This window comes from Setaria italica, chromosome VIII (genome assembly GCF_000263155.2).
Source record: "Setaria italica strain Yugu1 chromosome VIII, Setaria_italica_v2.0, whole genome shotgun sequence".
NCBI classification, from domain to species: Eukaryota; Viridiplantae; Streptophyta; class Magnoliopsida; order Poales; family Poaceae; genus Setaria; species Setaria italica.
In genome coordinates, this window is record NC_028457.1 from 27,457,827 (window position 1) to 27,468,935 (window position 11,109).

The following is an 11,109-nucleotide window of genomic DNA, read 5'->3' on the forward strand; positions in this document are numbered from 1 at the left end:
CACGTCCTTGATGGGAGATTGTGTATCCGGAGAACAACAAGGAGGTGCTGTCGAAACTCTATCTCGGATCGGAATAGACCATGGATACTAAACCCACATACACATCCTCGGGCTGTCCAAAAAATGTGGACAATTCGAAACAGATACGGTTATAGATATGCAAAGATCTGCATATTTCCAACCGTATCTCTTTCGAACGGGAGACACCTAACTAGGTTATGTGATATACGGACATCATACGGAAAGAGAGGTGTAGGATGCCTCACCTTGCTATCCTGCAAAGTGACGACTCGAGGACGGTAACGTAGGCTCTCCTGCAAAAAAAACATACTACTGTCAAGTTAAAATTTTGACAGCACCTCCCCTGCATGGGGAGGTTTCCATAACCTGCATCAAATAAAACGGCTCAATGGCCGACAATCACATCTACAACAACGCAACGGCACGATGGCCGACATCCACGTACAGTTCTTATACCTTAAATTGCCAAGTCAAACATTATTTCCTATCCTTTTCTAATTTCTAATTCATCCTACCACCTCTCTACCTTTTCTAATTTCTAATTTCAATTTTCTAACTTGAAGAACAAAGATTGAAGAATTACCGGAAGAGAGGTGAGGGGCACTGGCCGAGAGGGGCGAGGGGATGGGCGGGGCACGCCGGGGCCGGGGGCGCGACGCCGGGGGCTGGGGCGCTGCCGGTGGGGCGGGCGGAGTGCGCCGGCGGGAGGGGGGGGGGGCGGGCGGCGCGTGTGGGTGTGTGGGTGTGGGTGTGTGTGTGTGCGTGAGTTAGGGTGGGGGTGGGCCGGATTAATTTCCAGGCTTTGCCGAGTGCTAGATCGCGGGCACTCGGCAAAGGCCTTTTTTATTTTTTTTTCCGAATTTTCCAGGCTTTGCCGAGTGCTAGATCGCGGGCACTCGGCAGAGGTCTTTTTTATTTTTTGTTCGCATTTTCGAACGGTACCGTCGCTGGGAAGTGGACCCGTGGAAATGTTTGCCGAGTGTCCTAGGCTTGACACTCGGCAAAGCACTGCTTTGCCGAGTGCCTCGATACGACACTCGGCAAAGTACACTTATATTTCATGTGTAAACTTTCACTAATATGTTTTAGTAATTTAAAGTCTGTAAACTTTGCAAAAACCTAGTCAAATTCACTAAACAATGCGAATTTCATTTTTTTACTAATATTATTCCATTATTTCATGGATTTATAGCTCATATTGAATTTATATCTATTAAATTTATATAATTGCAATTAATAAATAAAAATTATCAAACGGATCCGAAAAATTCCCAAAATTTGACATGAACCAATCTATGTTGTGTATGGCCTATAAAATTTTTTTTTGAACTCAATGACAAATTCAAGTATCGATTCGACTCAAAATCTTACCGGATCCTTCCAACTTCTACGAATCCTCTCTGAAGATGCTTCGATTTCTAAGCATCATATGTCAAAATTTGTGCGAAACCTTCTCAATTTTTTACCACAGCCTCCACATATGAAATCATAGCATCTTGGCAAATGTCGTGATTTTCAAACTTCGTTTGTATTTTTGAGAATTAAAAAATCATTCGACCACACGTTCGTGGTCGTGTTTTCTTAACAAAATGTTCGAAATTTCTTTTCATTTCCTGGATGAGACCTCAATTCGGACTCATTAACATGAATATGATTTTTCCACTCATATTATTCCATTATTCCAATCACTTGCAGTTCAAATTTGACTTAAATCAACAAATTACTCTAAATGAAATTAATTCATTAAATATAGCAAACAGGCCAAGAAATAGACCACCTTCTAACATGCAGTACCAAATGTCATACGTAGGGAGTACAAAAAGTTTGGAGGGTGGAGGAGGGAAAAATTATTTTGTTTTTGCCGAGTGTCGCAAAAAAACACTCGGCAAACCTTCATGTTTGCCGAGTGCCCCATAAAACACTCGGCAACTATTTAGTATTTGCCGAGTGTCCCATTAAACACTCGGTAAATCTTCATCTTTGCTGAGTGTCGACGGCGGACACTCGGCAAACAACTAACGTCCGGCACACCCCCTAACGGACGACACACGTGCCGGTCACGTGGTTAAGAGTTGCCGAGTGTCAGTTGTTTGCCGAATATTTTTTTTTGACACTCGGCAAATAGGATTTTCGCCGAGTGTATAATGTTTGCCGAGTGTTTTCACGGAAACACTCGGCAAACACCGCCTTTGCCAAGTGCCTGAGATAATGCACTCGGCGAACATAAAACACTCGGCAACTTTACTGTTTCCGTAGTGAGTTTTGGTGGCAGACTTATGTGCAGCCTGCCAAAGAACAAAGCTGGTAAATAACTGTTTTGCAAATAAAACAACTTGCGTCAAAGTTAGATTACTAAATTTCATATATGTCACACGAAGATCCGTACACGCTAGTCACAAGTTCTCACCCAAAACAATTAGATCCAAACAGCTTTCTAGTATGACTTTGGCTTAAGCAGATGAAAAATGACTATGGCCTAATACTACTCAGATAAACTACCCAAATCTTACCCCCATAATCTCTATCCAGCCAATAACGCTAACAGCACATAAGATCTGAATCTCACAGATGAAGAGCAGCTTCCTGAACTATACATGGCATGGCCTGCAGCTGTGCATTGGGGTCACTGGAGAGCACAAACAGATGAGGAGAAAATCCCTCGAGCTGCACACACATAGTCAAGAAATTAACTTGGCTAGGGATATATAGCAATGAAAGTAGAACGCACTATTACTATCTCTAGACTTATTTGACTATGATGTGGTGTCAAGCTAATAATGTTTTTGAATAATATTCTAAATGAAATAAGACTGTCTCCCATATCAACTTTGATAAAATTAATATGCAAAAATACAGATTACATGGGTCTGCACCTATCTCACAACCAAAGAGCCTGGGAGCTTTTCAGCTTGCTGAAAGAGCAAGAGAAACAACTTGAAGTGTTGTAGAAAATCCAAAGCTTGTCACCTGTATTTTAAACACCCAAAAAAATCCATGAACAAACAACTTGAAGTGTTGTAGAAGTACCTAGCAAACAAGAACTCTTTGACAACCTGCATTGAAAAAGGTTATTAGCAACCAGACACAATATTTCAGTACAATGCTTTATAGTTAATAAAAAAAGGAGAGGGTCAGTTTGATCTGGCATCATTTCAGGTGTAGCTTGTTGCCCTTGTGCCTTTAGTTACACCTCGACAGGCCTGATGCAGCTCTTATCTTTCAGATATTATGATATTCGGACAGTTTGTAAGGTTCAATCATGTTTGGATATGACAAACCTTGGTGTTTGATAAAATAATCTGATTGTCTAATACCTACCTGCAGCTCTTGGATTATTTCCATGTAATCCTCCTCTAATGATAAGAAATTGAAGCAATGATGCTCTTATGCAGTTGATTTCATCATCATGATGGTGCTCAAAATTGTGGACTTCAGACAAACAGTGCATAGTGTAGAAACTAAACCAGTGAGTGACTGAGTGGCAACAAAGTTTCATAGAAACAGTACTGTAAGTATTATTGCTGCTCACAACCAAGTAGTATCTGCATCTCTTGAACAGGCCAAGTAGTATCTGCATCTCCTGACAAACATCAAAGCAGCTAGTGCTTTTGCACGCTCAAGTAGTCATCTCCCAGCGCAGAAGTAATAGAGGTGATGTGCCTGCCAAGTTCAGAGAACTGTAATCAATAGCCTTAGATAAAATTCAGAAACGAATCAAAAGAATAGTACTACAGCATGGTACCCACCAAAACAATGATCCTTTTTCTTTTGAAATATGTTCTAGTCATTTTAGTATCTCAAATAAAAATAAAATTGTATAACCTACAGATGTTGACAGTCTACAACCGAACTCATATAATTGAAATCGGCTTCCTGCATATATTATAATGTCACCTAGAGTGACTGACGACGACAGCTTGCTGCTGCACATAATTCGGCATGTCTTTGCTGTAGCACTACCAATGTAAATTTGATGACAATTGAGACACTCCTAGCTTTGTCATGAATACGCACAAAACATAATGAAGAGAAGTTCAATCAATTGACGTCACAGGCATTTTGCCAAATCAATCAGAAGTTGGCAAACTGAAGTACGGTAGTGAGTGCAAGTGCGATCTCTGAATGCTAAAAGAATTTTCAGTGCAGCAAGAAAAAAAGATGCCGCTTCCGTGGTATTGAAGTTCTAACTAATCTTTCTCCTCAATTGTGGCAAATAAGAAAAACAAATGAAAAGAATGCAAAATAGACATTTCACCTAAAGAAGTCCATGAAGTACTGAATTATGACTTGTCTGAACATTGCATGGCCATTTCCCAGTTTAGCTGTGAAAGCATCTGCAGTAAGGAAAGAAAATGATCAAAATAGATGACAACTTATGTTATACAGGAACAAGAAAAAAGATAGGCTTGGTATATGCCAATCAACTGCCAGAAATGGGTAGTGGTCATATCATAAAGAAAATAAATGCTCACAAATTATCTAGTTAGTTGCCCCCAGGATAAGACCAGATCATTTTTTTCATAATTTCCAAATCAGCAATTGTTTTATGGAAGATAAGACAGCGGGCATGGATGCAATGATCAATGGCAATGTTAAACAGAATATACTGAAGAGGTGAAATATCAATATGGATGCAATGATCAATGGCAATGTTAAACAGAATATACTGAAGAGGTGAAATATCAATATAGTAAAAAAGAAGCACATCTAGTCCTGCCATGTTCATGAAAAGAAGAACAAAAATCAGTTCGGAGACCATTGCTAACAAAAAATCTCTCTAGCAAACATGCTGTTGAGTTAGAGATGCATATCATATCTCTCTCTAGCAAGCACTGCAAGAGAAGAAATCAGTTATGCAGGAAAGGAATTACCAACAACAAATCTGAAGCCAGAATCCTAATATCCTTTTTCTGGCAGCTGCTGATGCCACCATGTGTTCTCCTGTATAGATAAAATGCACCAAGTATTAGGTTGTTGTAAATGTATAGATAAAATGCACCATGTTTTCTGGCAGTCATCATCATATCAGGACGCATTAGATACAATAAGGAAATTACAGCAGCCTCAAATGGTCCAATTTCATGATTGTAACTGCGGTTTTTATTCAGAGGTTCAGAGCCTATTGTATTGATACTGCATCCAGACTTGACATCAAAGAGAGTAGTGCCACCTAATGAAAATACCAGACATATATGTGAGGCCCTCATAAATTATGTGCACAGTTATACTTGGAGCTGAAACTACAGGAACATTGACGTTGAATCATCAATTCATTATGTAATCCTCACAAGGAGACAAAATTATTGGAAAACCACTGATTCTTTTTCCACCGAAAGAACAACAGCTGTAGCAGCAGCCTTGAATCCTTTCTACTCCTTTTCCCCCACCATGCAGGAGCAACAACATCAGAGCAAGGTCGCAGCTTCTTCCCACCATCTCCCTCAAATCAACAGCAGCCTTTCTTCTTCCATCGCAAGCGCCTCTGCATCTCATCCAGGCATCTCCAATCCTCCAGGACTCTCTCATCCGCTTCCTTTTGCTGTCATTGAAGCTTCCATGGATGATGACCTCAACGTGATCAATGAAATGGGCAACAAGGTATACATTTTTTTTTTCTTTTTGGATGCCACTTATATGTAACTAAAATGGTATTGGTGACATGAAGTAATCCATAACAAATTTTTATGGTTGCTTATTGAAGTGATCTCCCAAGTTAACTTATATGGGTTTAATTTGTTGGGTATTATTGAGTTAATATAAAAGCTACTGAATGATTCTCAAGGTTATATGTTATTCCCATCATTGTTGATTACTGAAATAGAGAGGGTGTATATTTGATCAAGGAATATTAATCATTGTTATTCTTCTACTTAACAGTATATAGCAAACCTTCTGTATCGGAGGTGTTCTGATCCATGTTATTTCAGTGCTACAAAACTAATTTTCCCTTCCCTTTATAATGAATGCTTCCCAGAATATTCCTATTAGTTTAAATTTGACTAGAATGTTTTTCGTCAGTGTTTTTAAGTACTGTAAATTCACAACAGTCCAGATGAGGTGGGCACAAATTGCATAACCTTTTTTATCAGTGTTTTTAAGTATTGTAAATTCATTCCCAGACAGTCTTCCTTCAATTTGAGACAGTGGAACCTGTGGTTCCAGCAATATTTAATATAACAAAAGCAACTTGTTTTGCTTATGGACAAACGGGTATATGTCCGATCTACTCTAGATACATCCTATATCTGCAGAATACTTTACATCATTGCAACTAATACCCTCCAACTCAGGTAGTGAAAAGACCTACACTATGAGGCCCCTTCCTCTTAAGGCCTCTCAAGATATCCTGAGATTAATGCACCATACATACCGCAACCAAGGATTTCAATTATTTGTCAGCTTGTTTGAGATATACAGCGGCAAATCATTTAACCTACTCAATGACAGGAGGTGACAACTCATCTTCCATCCAACCTAATAAGTTCCTATTTATTTCAGCTTCTCGAGTCCGCTTTCCAGCTTCTAGCAGCCAGAAGCTGGAAAGCTGAAACAAACAGTCCAACTGTTGGCTGGCTTTCGGAAAGCTGGAAAGCTAGCTTATGAGGAAATGAACAGAAAGCTGGAAAGCTGGCTGAGACGAGCTTTTCCTAGTATTTGGTGTGCTGAGAAGATAAAAATTTATTACAAAAGCCAATAGCAAAAGATCAACAACCAAAAAGCCAGCTTTCAGAAAGCTAGCTTTCCAGCCAAAAGCCCAAAAGCAAAAGCTCAAACAAACAGAGCCTAAGTCACAGTTGTTTTTGGACCCGGACTAAAGGGTCTTTAGTCCCGGGTCAAACGGCCACTTCCGACGGGACCTTTAGTCCCGGTTGTACTAAAGAAGTCCTTTTAGTCCCGACTGTAATTGCTAGGAAATCGCAGGAGGGGGGTGGGGGGGGCTTTTAGTCCTGGTTGGTAACACTAACCGGGACTAAAGGCCCACCATTTAGTCCCGATTGGTAGTTCCAACCGGGACTACATGACGCTCTTTAGTCCCGGTTGGTGTTACCAACAAGGACTAAATGCTCTGCCTATAAAGTTCCCTTCTTCCTTCTCGAGCCCGAGCCACTCAAACAGAGAGCTTGGGCTCCTTCTCTACTCCATGGCGAGGCAAGCATAGGGAGGTGCTGCTCGATTTTTTTTCATCAATTTCATGGTGATTTCACTCATCCAAAGTGTTGTAAAGATTAGCTTCTTCATCCTCCCTTCATTTATTGTTATTATGCTTTAGAGATAGAGAATATAGAGTTTTTTAGAATGAGCTATAGGATTAGATAAAGAAATGGAGAGATTTTTTATTTATACATGTTTTTGAGCTATAATTTCATGGATACCTTGTTTGTTCTATATGTTTCATATTAGATAAAGAACTTGCAATATTAGGTATGGGAAAACATAGAGTAAATGTGTTTTTAATTTTTAGTCCTTGCATTAAACATGAGCTAAATAAATTGTAGGTCAAAGAAATAGAATTTGGTCATTGCTATAAATTAGAGTGACATGAAAATTACACCAGTCAACCTTCGTATCATTCACTAGTTCGACAAAAATAAAAAAACTAGAATTCTAGAACAGGACAACAAAGATACAGTAAAGACTATCGACGCTCCATAGTGGACATCATGGAGTCAAGAATCCTAAAATAATGGTAGAACAGAAGAACTTTGAGTCTACAAACTTTGGTTGAAATGCCTAACTATGTGGTTTGGACCAAGCACGGCGAAAGAGGGGTTATAATGGAAGACGACGAAGAAGAGGAGGATGATAACAACATTCCGGACTAGTATGTAGGCTAAGCTTTTGCAGATACTACAATGGGCGAGGCTGACGAAGAAGAGTTTGTAGAAGACGGCCCTACGGATGATCTTGGTCCGGTTCTTGGGGATGCACAGAAAGACTGTGAAACTGAGAAGGAATCAGAAAAGTTGCAGCGTATGATAGATGACCACAAAAAATTGTTGCACCCAAATTGCAAGCAGGGGCATAAAAAGCTGGGTAGTACACTGTAAATTATGCAATTGAAGGCAAAAAATAGTGTGTCTGATAAGGTATTTTAGGGGATACTGAAAAATTGTAAAGAACATGCTTTCCAAGAATAATGAATTGCCGTCCACAACTTATGAAGCGAAGTTTGCCCGATGTGGTCATAGTACTTGGCCTGTGACCCTATGTATGTTCTGTTAAGGCCCATATACTATAGGCCCATGGCCCATATGTTCTATATATATGTCTCCACTGTTAATATTTTTACTATCCTCAAATTCAAGGTTAGTAACATGGAATCAGAGTATGGTTTAGGGTTAGGATTAGGTCTAATCTAGTCCACCCGAGATCCAATTTTTTCCCCCGCCGCCCGCCGCCTGTAGTGGCCTCCCCTCCGCCGTTGCGACTCCTCCTCTGCCACCTGTTGCGGCTCCTCCCCGCCGCTCGTCGTGGTTCTTCCTCTGCCGCCAGTCGTGGCTTGTCCCCGCTACCCGTCGCAGCCTCTTCTCTGTCGCCCGTTGCGGCTCCTCCTCCATCACCCGTCCCCGTCGCGGTCGCCGCCCGTCCCCATCGCGAACCCGTGCTCTGCCTGCTTGACGCGGGATTGAGCAGTTGTCCGCGCATCGCGGAGCCGCCGCTTCGCCGTCCATCGTGCCATCTATCATGCCGCCCGTCGCGGAGCCCCTTCACCACGCATCATGCTGCCTCTTCATCTTGGCACGCCCGTAGCGGAGTCATCGTCCGTCAGCCCACACGTCGTGGGTTCGTGCTCTATCTGGAGGATCGGCTGTAGTTCTTTATATGCTCCTCCATCTGCTTGCAGTGCTCGGTGTGCTGCTGGTGTGCTACCATTTGCTGCGACTGCTCTGCTCCTCTACCCAGCCACGGTGATATATGTTCCTCTATTTTTCAACATGTCACAGATAAATGCAATTGTTATCAGCATCACTCTAGATGGTCACAATTATCCTGAGTGAGCTTTCTGTGTAGAAACTGCTTTGAGGGTACTGGTCTCTATTTTCATCTAACTGATGATCCACCTACACTTAAGCCTGATGGTAGCAATGCTAAAGAAGTCACTGATTGGCATATTAGTGATGGCAAAGTGATGGCTGCCATGGTCAACAGTACTAAGCAGTCTATGATTATGAGTCTGTCTAAGTTTAAAACAGCCAAAGCCATTTGGTCTTCCCTGAAGGATAGATTTCTTCAGGACAGTGGTGCCCTTCTACATACTCTCATGCAGCAAACTCAAACAATTGAGCAGAATGATATGTCCATTGATGATTACTACTCAGCATTTGATCGTCTGGTAGGTTCTTTGACCTCCATGATAGGTGCTTGTGCTGCTGATCAGTGTCCAGCACACAAATTTATTGAGAAGTTCTTTGTATATCGCTTTGTCATGGGAGTAAGGGAATAATTTGATTCTCTTCGTAAAAGACTGTTACATGATTCTTCTAACTTAACCGTAGCATGTGCTTTGTCTGAGTTAATTGTTGAAGAGACTCGCCTTCGGTCTATGTCTGTTGCATCTATGTCAGTATCTCACGGTGTGTTGGCAACTTCTCAGAGGTTCAGTACACCTAAGGTACTTCTTCAGATCCTTGTAAGCACTGTAGCAAGACTGGTCATTCTCCAGACAACTATTTCTCTCAGCATCCAGAGAAGCTGGCTGAGTTTCGTGCTCGTCAAGCTGCTAGGACTGGTCGTGGACGTGGTACTGCTCCCACTCCAAAAGGTGCAGTGTTTGTCGCTGCTACCTCTTCTGTTGGTGTGCCGGTCTCCTCTTGGGTACTTGACTCAGGGGCTTCTTTTCATGTGACATCAGATCAGTCCCAGCTTGTTGATTGCAAGGCAGTTACTGATGGTACTTCTATCCATACAGTTGATGGTACATCTTGCTATATCACTCATCAAGGCTCTCTTTCTACCTCTCATTTTTCTGTGCTTGATGTCCCTTTTGTACCTACATTGTCTATGAATCTTCTCTCGGTCAATCAAGTTACTGGTCAAAATTGCTTTGTTGGATTTGATGACTCAGCTTGTTTTATTCAGGATCGTCGAACAGGGACTGTGATTGGGACTGGCCATCGCCGTAGAGGTTCACCTAGCCTCTATGTTTTTGATACTTTGCATCTTCCTCAGTCTTTAGCTCGCGTCTCATCTACTGCCTCATCTTCAACTTCATCCTCCGCCAAGTGGCATCATCATTTAGGTCATTTGTGTGGGTCTCGGTTATCTACCTTGATAAATAAAGATTGTCTAGGTCCTACTTCCATTGAGTCTAGTTTTCATTGTAAAGGTTGCAAACTTGGAAAACAAATACAACTTTGCTCTTATTCATTCAGATGTATGGGGACCTGCTCCTTTTGCTACAAAGGGCGGTCAAAAATATTATGCCATTTTTATTGATGATCATTCTCGCTATACTTGGATATATTTTATGAAACATCGTTCTCAGTTGTGTTCCATTTATCAGTCTTTTGCTCATATGGTTTACTCTCAGTTTTCCACTCCTATTAAAATTTTTCGTTCTGATTCTGGTGGTGAGTACTTGTCTGCTAAATTTCGTCAGTTTCTAACCTCAGAGGGTACTCTTGCTCAGCTCTCCTGTCCAGGTGCTCATGCACAGAACGGTGTTGCCGAGCGCAAACACCGTCATCTTATAGAGACTGCTCGTACGCTTCTCATTTCATCTTTTGTTCCATCTCATTTCTGAGGTGAAGCCGTTTCCACTGTAGTCTACCTCATCAATAGACAACCATCTTCAAAATTGTCTGGCCTCTGTCCAGGTGAGGTACTCTTTGGTATTCCACCTAAGTATGATCATCTTCATGTTTTTCAATGTACTTGCTATGTCTTACTTGCTCCACGTGAGCAGACAAATTTGACTGCCCAATCTGTTGAGTGTGTTTTTCTTGGGTATAGTCCTGAACATAAGGGTTACCGTTGCTATAATCCTTCTTCTCGTCGCATACGTATTTCACGTGATATGACCTTTGCTGAAGACCGTCCTTTCTTTTACAGCCCTTCTACTCAGCCCTCATATTCTCCAACATAGTC

The 11,109-nt window shown here is 41.4% G+C and overlaps 1 pseudogene; it reads right to left on the reverse strand.

Annotated features, from left to right (window-relative positions):
• LOC101760106 overlaps positions 1-11,109 on the reverse strand; it is a 24,550-nt pseudogene that overhangs the window by 8,326 nt on the left and 5,115 nt on the right.